Source organism: Budorcas taxicolor, chromosome 3, assembly GCF_023091745.1.
Source record: "Budorcas taxicolor isolate Tak-1 chromosome 3, Takin1.1, whole genome shotgun sequence".
NCBI lineage: Eukaryota > Metazoa > Chordata > Mammalia > Artiodactyla > Bovidae > Budorcas > Budorcas taxicolor.
The window spans coordinates 55,988,431-55,995,945 of NC_068912.1; the positions used below are offsets into that span (position 1 = coordinate 55,988,431).

A 7,515-nucleotide genomic window follows, 5' to 3' on the forward strand; every position below is an offset into this window, starting at 1 on the left:
CTCAAGAGTCTTCTCCAACACCACGGTTCAAACGCATCAATTCTTCAGCGCTCAGCCTTCTTCACAGTCCAACTCTCACATCCATATATGACCACAGGAAAGCTTCCCTGGTGGATCAGAGGTTAAAGCGTCTGCCTGCAATGCAGGAGACCCGGGTTCGATTCCTAGGTTGGGAAGATCCCCTGGAAAAGGAAATGGCAACCCACTTCAGTATTCTTGTCTGGAGAATCCCATGGGCGGAGGAGCCTCATGGGCTACAGTTCTCGGGGTCGCACAGAGTCGGACATGACTGAGCCACTTCATTTCACTTCACATCACATCACTTGACGAGACAGACCTTAGTCGGCAAAGTAATGTCTCTGCTTTTGAATATACTATCTAGGTTGCTCATAACTTTTCTTCCAAGGAGTAAGCATCTTTTAATTTCATGGCTGCAATCACCATCTGCAGGGATTTTGGAGCCCGCCCAAAATAAACTCTGACACTGTTTCCACTGTTTCCCCATCTATTTCCCATGAAGTGATGGGACTGGATGCCATGATCTTCATTTTCTGAATGTTGAGCTTTAAGCCAACTTTTTCACTCTCCTCTTTCACTTTCATCAAGAAGCTTTTTAGTTCCTCTTCACTCTCTGCCATAAGGATGGTGTCATCTGCATATCTGAGGTTATTGATATTTCTCCCGACAATCTTGATTCCAGCTTGTGTTTCTTCCAGTCCAGCGTTTCTCATGATGTCCTCTGCATATAAGTTAAATAAGCAGGGTGACAATATACAGCCTTGACGTACTCCTCTTCCTATTTGAAACCAGTCTGTTGTTCTATGTCCAGTTCTAACTGTTGCTTCCTGACCTGCATACAGATTTCTCAAGATGCAGGTCAAGTGGTCCGGTATTCCCATCTCTTTCAGAATTTTCCACAGTTTCTTGTGATCCACACAGTCAAAGGCTTTGGCATAGTCAATAAAGCTGATATAGATGTTTTTCTGGAACTCTCTTGCTTTTTCCATGATGCCAGCAGATGTTGGCAATTTGATCTCTGGTTCCTCTGCTTTTTCTAAAACCAGCTTGAACATCAGGAAGTTCACGGTTCACGTATTGCTGGCTTGAAGCCTGGCTTGGAGAATTTTGAGCATTACTTTACTAGCATGTGAGATGAGTGCAATTGTGCAGTAGTTTGAGCTTTCTTTGGCATTGCCTTTCTTTGGGATTGGAATGAAAACTGACCTCTTCCAGTCCTGTGGCCACTGCTGAGTTTTCCAAATTTGCTGGCATATTGAGTATAGCACTTTCACAGCATCATCTTTTAGGATTTGAAGTCACTGAAGAATTCCATCACCTCCGCTAGCTTTGTTTGTAGTGATGCTTTCTAAGGCCCACTTCACTTCACATTCCAAGATGTCTGGCTCTAGATGAGTGATCACACCATCATGATTATCTGGGTTGTGAAGATCTTTTTTGTACAGTTCACCTGCTGCCCAACGTGGGGCTCGAACCCACGACCCTGAGATTAAGAGTCTCATGCTCTACCGACTGAGCTAGCCAGGCACATGTTTTACATAGTTAAGAGTTAAGAAGTATCTCTAAGTACCCAATGTCAATGTCACAAAGTCTATATGTAATAAAACTGAGAGTACTGGTGTCTTACTCCTCAAAAAACTCATTAATCTGAATTTGTATGTAATTCTTTCAACTCAACCACCCAGATTCTATTTCCACAGCAGAATAAAAATTACAAAATTCATTTTTATTAGTAAGCACCCTGATACGGAACAGGAATTAACACTGGTTTATTTTTCACTATACTTAAGATCCGTTATTTAATCTTTACTCTCCTGCAATGTGGGAGACCTGGGTTGGATCCCTGGGTTGGGAAGATCTGGGCTCAATCCCTGGATTGGGAAGATCCCCTAGAGAAGGGAAAGGCTGCCCACTCCAATATTCTGGCTTGGAGAATTCCATGGACTGTATAGGCCATGAGGTAACAAAGAGTCAGACATGCCTGAGCAACTTTCACTTTTCACTTTCACATCTCAATTAAGTGCGTTGCTATGATCATTTTACAGATAAAGTAATTGGATTGAATAATTGATCCCCAACATAAGAGCTGGATCTGAACACAGTTTCTTTTCCTTCTAATCCCACCTCTTTTTGCTTCATTATGAGCAGCAAGAATGGCAACTGGGGATCTACCAGTAAAAGAAGAATATAACCTAGACACAAATATTCATAAAGACTAATAGGACCACAGGCCATCCTACATACTTCAAGCAGTGTCTAGGATGGCATCTCTGGATAGAACAGCACAGTCATTAATGTTCATAATGATAAAACCAAGTCATCAAAAAAAGATTAATTACATTCCATCCACTCTGTTTAAGAAGGCAGGGAAGTGTGAAATCCATTTTAGAAAGATTTCCATCAAAAATGATTAAAATTTTCAGCTATCCAGAATGATTCATTCCCCGGGGTTTCTACATAGCCAAATATGTAAATGAAAAAGCACAAATATTGCCCATTTCTCACAAAACAAAACAAATGAGCAAAACACAAAAAGGTACAGAGAAGACTCAAGTGAATTGAAGATTGGATATCCCTACAGTGTATACCTAAGCTAGTAGACATTCATTTCTTTATATGTTATATCTGTTCTTATTGGTCAGGTCTACACTTAATGGTTGGTACCTTTGTTTGGAAGGTTTTAATCATTTTGATGGTTCTTCTGCTGTACAATCATTTCAGTTCAGTTCAGTTCAGTCGCTCAGTCATGTCCAACTCTTTGCGACCCCATGAATCGCAGCATGCCAGGCCTCTCTGTCCATCACCAACTCCCAGAGTTCACTCAGACTCACGTCCATCGAGTCAGTCATGCCATCCAGCCATCTCATCCTCTGTCGTCCCCTTCTCCTCCTGCCCCCAATCCCTCCCAGCATCAGAGTCTTTTCCAATGAGTCAACTCTTTGCATGAGGTGGCCAAAGTACTGGAGTTTCAGCTTTAGCATCATTCCTTCCAAGGAAATCCCAGGGCTGATCTACAATTGTTTAGGGTGGGTTAAATGTATTTCTATACTCCTGGGTGCATAGCTGGAATGATTGAGTCTGCTTTACTCACAGCTTCCTCAAAAATTTAACATTGCTTCAAATACAAAAGAGGTTAACTTTACACTAGAAGTGAAACTAACCACTACTTAATTCTGATGTCAGTTATGAAAACAAAAACAAATGTACTGCTTACCTCAGTGTCATGCCTGTGATATCTGGTAGCTAAATAATAAAAGTTAGTTAAAAGAATGTTTGCTGTTTAGTAGAAGAATGATTAAATGAATTGTGTGAAATAACGGACTCTCTAGGTGATGTAAGTCTGTATATTTATTTCAAATGATGACCTGACAGATGTTGACCTGGATGTTTATTCACTCCTCAATCTCCATAGCCTAGAAAAATTTTTGGCATTTAAAAACATCCATAAATAGTGGTTTCAAGAATGAATGAATAGATAAAACATAATATAAATGTTGGGAAGATCCCCTGGAGGAGGGCATGGCAAGTATACTCTGATATACTTGCCTAGAAAATCCCATGGAAGAGGAGCCTGGCTGGCCACAAATCATAGGGTCACAAAGAGTTAGACACAACTGAAGTGATTTAGCACAGCACAGTGCAATATAAATGAACAAGTGGTTAAAACTCTGATTATTGATATAATGATATGAAGTGAAGTGAAGTGAAGTCGCTCAGTCGTGTCCGACTCTTTGTGACCCCGTGGACTGCAGCCCACCAGGCTCCTCCGTCCATGGGATTTCCCAGGCAAGAATACTGGAGTAGGTTGCCATTTCCTTCTCCAGGGGATCTTCCCAACCCAGGGATTGAACCCAGGTCTCCCGCATTGCAGGCAGATGCTTTAACCTCTGAACTACCAGAGAAGCCCATAATGATATGACTAATATGATATAATTTGGGGGAGGGGTATATGCATTTAGCTGAATCAAGAAATATTCTGGAATGCCCCACAATAGTTTCTCTGGTAAATGTGGTAAATTTAAGACACACTCTCACTTTTTACTTTATTTATACATTATTTAAATATCCACAATACATATATACAACATTCATAGTTAAAATAGTTTATTTTATATTTATTACAAAAAATGGTTCATTACATCAGACAGTTTGGAATTTAAATGTTCATTCAGTTCAGTTCAGTTCAGTTCAGTCGCTCAGTCATGTCCAACTCTTTGCGACCCCATGAATCGCAGCATGCCAGGCCTCTCTGTCCATCACCAACTCCCGGAGTTCACTCAGACTCACGTCCATCGAGTCAGTCATGCCATCCAGCCATCTCATCCTCGGTCGTCCCCTTCTTCTTCTGCCCCCAATCCCTCCCAGCATCACAGTCTTTTCCAATGAGTCAACTCTTCGCATGAGGTGGCCAAAGTACTGGAGTTTCAGCTTTAGCATCATTTCTTCCAAAGAAATCCCAGGGCTGATCTCCTTCAGAATGGACTGGTTGGATCTCCTTGCAGTCCAAGGGACTCTCAAGAGTCTTCTCCAACACCACAGTTGAAAAGCATCAATTCTTTGGCACTCAGTCTTCTTCACAGTCCAACTCTCACATCCATACATGACTACTGGAAAAACCATAGACTTGACTAGACGGACCTTAGTCGGCAAAGTAATGTCTCTGATTTTGAATATGCTATCTAGGTTGCTCATAACTTTTCTTCCAAGGAGTAAGCATCTTTTAATTTCATGGCTGCAGTCACCATCTGCAGTGATTTTGGAGCCCCCCAAAATAAAGTCTGACACTGTTTCCACTGTTTCCCCATCTATTTCCAATGGAGTGATGGGACCAGGTGCCATGATCTTCGTTTTCTGAATGTTGAGCTTTAAGCCAACTTTTTCACTCTCCTCTTTCACTTTCATCAAGAGGCTTTTTAGTTCCTCTTCACTTTCTGCCATAAGGGTGGTGTCATCTGCATATCTGAGGTTATTGATATTTCTCCCGGCAATCTTGATTCCAGCTTGTGTTTCTTCCAGTCCAGCATTTCTCATGATGTACTCTGCATATAAGTTAAATAAGCAGGGTGACAATATACAGCCTCGACGTACTCCTTTTCCTATTTGGAACCAGTCTGTTGTTCTATGTCCAGTTCTAACTGTTGCTTCCTGGCCTGCATACAGATTTCTCACGAGGCAGGTTAGGTGGTCTGGTATTCCCATCTCTGTCAGAATTTTCCACAGTTTATTGTGATCCATACAGTCAAAGACTTTGGCATAGTCAATAAAGCATAAATAGATGTTTTCTCTGGAACTCTCTTGCTTTTTCTATGATCCAGCAGATGTTGGCAATTTGATATCTGGTTCCTCTGCCTTTTCTAAAACCAGCTTGAACATCAGGAATTTCACGGTTCACATATTGCTGAAGCCTAGCTTGGAGAATTTTGAGCATTACTTTACTAGCGTGTGAGATGAGTGCAATTGTGCAGTAGTTTGAGCTTTCTTTGGCATTGCCTTTCTTTGGGATTGGAATGAAATACAAAAACAAGATGATATCAGCTGCCTACAATATAGAACACTAAACAGAATAAATGCTGATGAAGTCAGAAACTATCTTTTAGCATAAAAAGTCTTAACTGGACAGAGAGTAAGAGGTAAGAGAAGTTAAACAGAAAAGAAACTAGCAAAAGTATTCACAAAGTAAACAGTGAATGGGGAGAATCTGCCTAATGTCTATGATGTATCCTTTTGGGTTTTTAAAAAATGTTTTAGAACTAGTACAGATGGTGATTACACATTATGAATGTACTAAATATCGCTGAATTGTTCACTTTAAAATAATTACTTTTATGTTACATAAATTTCACTTCAGTTTAAAAAGAATATAACTGGGACTACTTTCCAAAATAAAGGGACAGAATTGATTCTAATCACTAGAGACCAATTCTTAAAAAAGTAAATCCCAGTATGTATTCTTGAGATAGGAGCTTTCCAACTGAATTATCTTCCAGAGAAAGGTATAGAGGAAAAATAATCAAATCCTGATACCAGGAAAGATCAACCTGTCAGCTACGTAGACCAGAGGATGCTGTGCCTAGCAATGAGCTCCTTACCAGCAAAGACAACATGTACTCAGTTTTTGTGTCCTCAGCACAAGGTATAGTGCCTGACACAGTAAATGATGTTGAACAAGTGGGAGTTTACAAGAGTAGTGACACTGGAGGGAGAAATGGCCCTCAAGTCCTATTTGATGACTAAAGGAAAACTGATTCAGGAGCTTACAAGGCCATCTCCAAGGCAAAGCAAGAAACTAAAAGGGTTCATTCCTTCTCAGAAGGACCTTCTATCCACCCAGACATCCAAGAATCAGTAAGAAGCTAGTGAAAAATATATATTCCTGGCTCCACCTACAGATATTCTGGTTCAGAAGGTGTCAGGTGGGGTCTGGAAATCTACATTTCAAAAGAAATTCTCAGGTGGGTTCATGCAGGTGGTCTATGGACCAGTTTTAGAAAAATGGACACTCAGGATTGGGAATGGCCAATTCCTTTTTACGTAAGAAAGTTCAAGATTAGTAGCCACTGCTTTCTTTTGACATGTTTTCATTTAATATTAGGACTTTATAACCAGTAAAACTGTCCAGCAAATGAAAAATCTTTGTGGTGTCATGAGCTTTAGTAACACTTACAAGGTTGAATAGAGCCTCTCTCAAGCTTCCTAGTGGCTCAGATGGTAAAGAATTTGCCCTTAATATCTGGGTTCAATCTGGATCAGGAAGATCCCCTGGAGAAGAGAATGGCTACCCATTCCAGTATTCTAGCCTGGAGAATTCCATGGACAGAGAAGCCTGGCAAGCTACAGTCCACGGGGTTGCAAAGAGTCAGACATGGGAAATGACTAACACTTTCACTTTCACAGACAGGTTATGATAAATTCTTTTGCACTAAGCAGGATTTCAATTGGTTGACTCCTAGGGTTCTTGCAGCTCAGATTCTCTGATTCAGTCATGAAATCAGGTTGAAGGAGAAGAGATAGGTGATTCACATATATGTAACTTCTTTGAAAAAGTGGATTACTATAAAAATGTGAAATACTACCTTTGCTATTCATGATTTAGAGACAGAGGTCTAACTTAATTTTTGAAAGTATCTGAACTTCATTTCTATTTTTATGAAAATATTTAATAGGATATTGTTTACAAACAGGTGAATCTGGGGAAACTTGAATTTTATTTGTAAAATATAATAGATATGAAGTTTTCAGAATTTATTTTGTCTTCAGTACTGATCATTTTATTTTCTTTCTGATTTTAAAACGAATGAACCTTTTGGTAGGAAATTTGTGAAATTCATAAATATTAAAGAAGAAATGTTAAAAAGAGAAAAGTTAAGAAAATTTTACCACTGAAAGTTAAAATCTGTTAGTACTTTGGACTATTTCTCTCTGCCTCCCAAATATACCCACATCAACAAAACTTTCATGGTGAGCATTTTCTATTGTCATATATATATATATATATAT

The 7,515-nt window shown here is 39.7% G+C and overlaps 1 non-coding gene across 1 annotated transcript; it reads right to left on the reverse strand.

Annotated features, from left to right (window-relative positions):
* Nucleotides 1–1,472: 1,472 nt before the first annotated feature.
* Nucleotides 1,473–1,545, reverse strand: TRNAK-CUU (transfer RNA lysine (anticodon CUU)). The gene has a single exon. It is a non-coding gene; the product is annotated as a tRNA-Lys (tRNA).
* Between the last annotated feature and the right edge of the window lie 5,970 nt (nucleotides 1,546–7,515).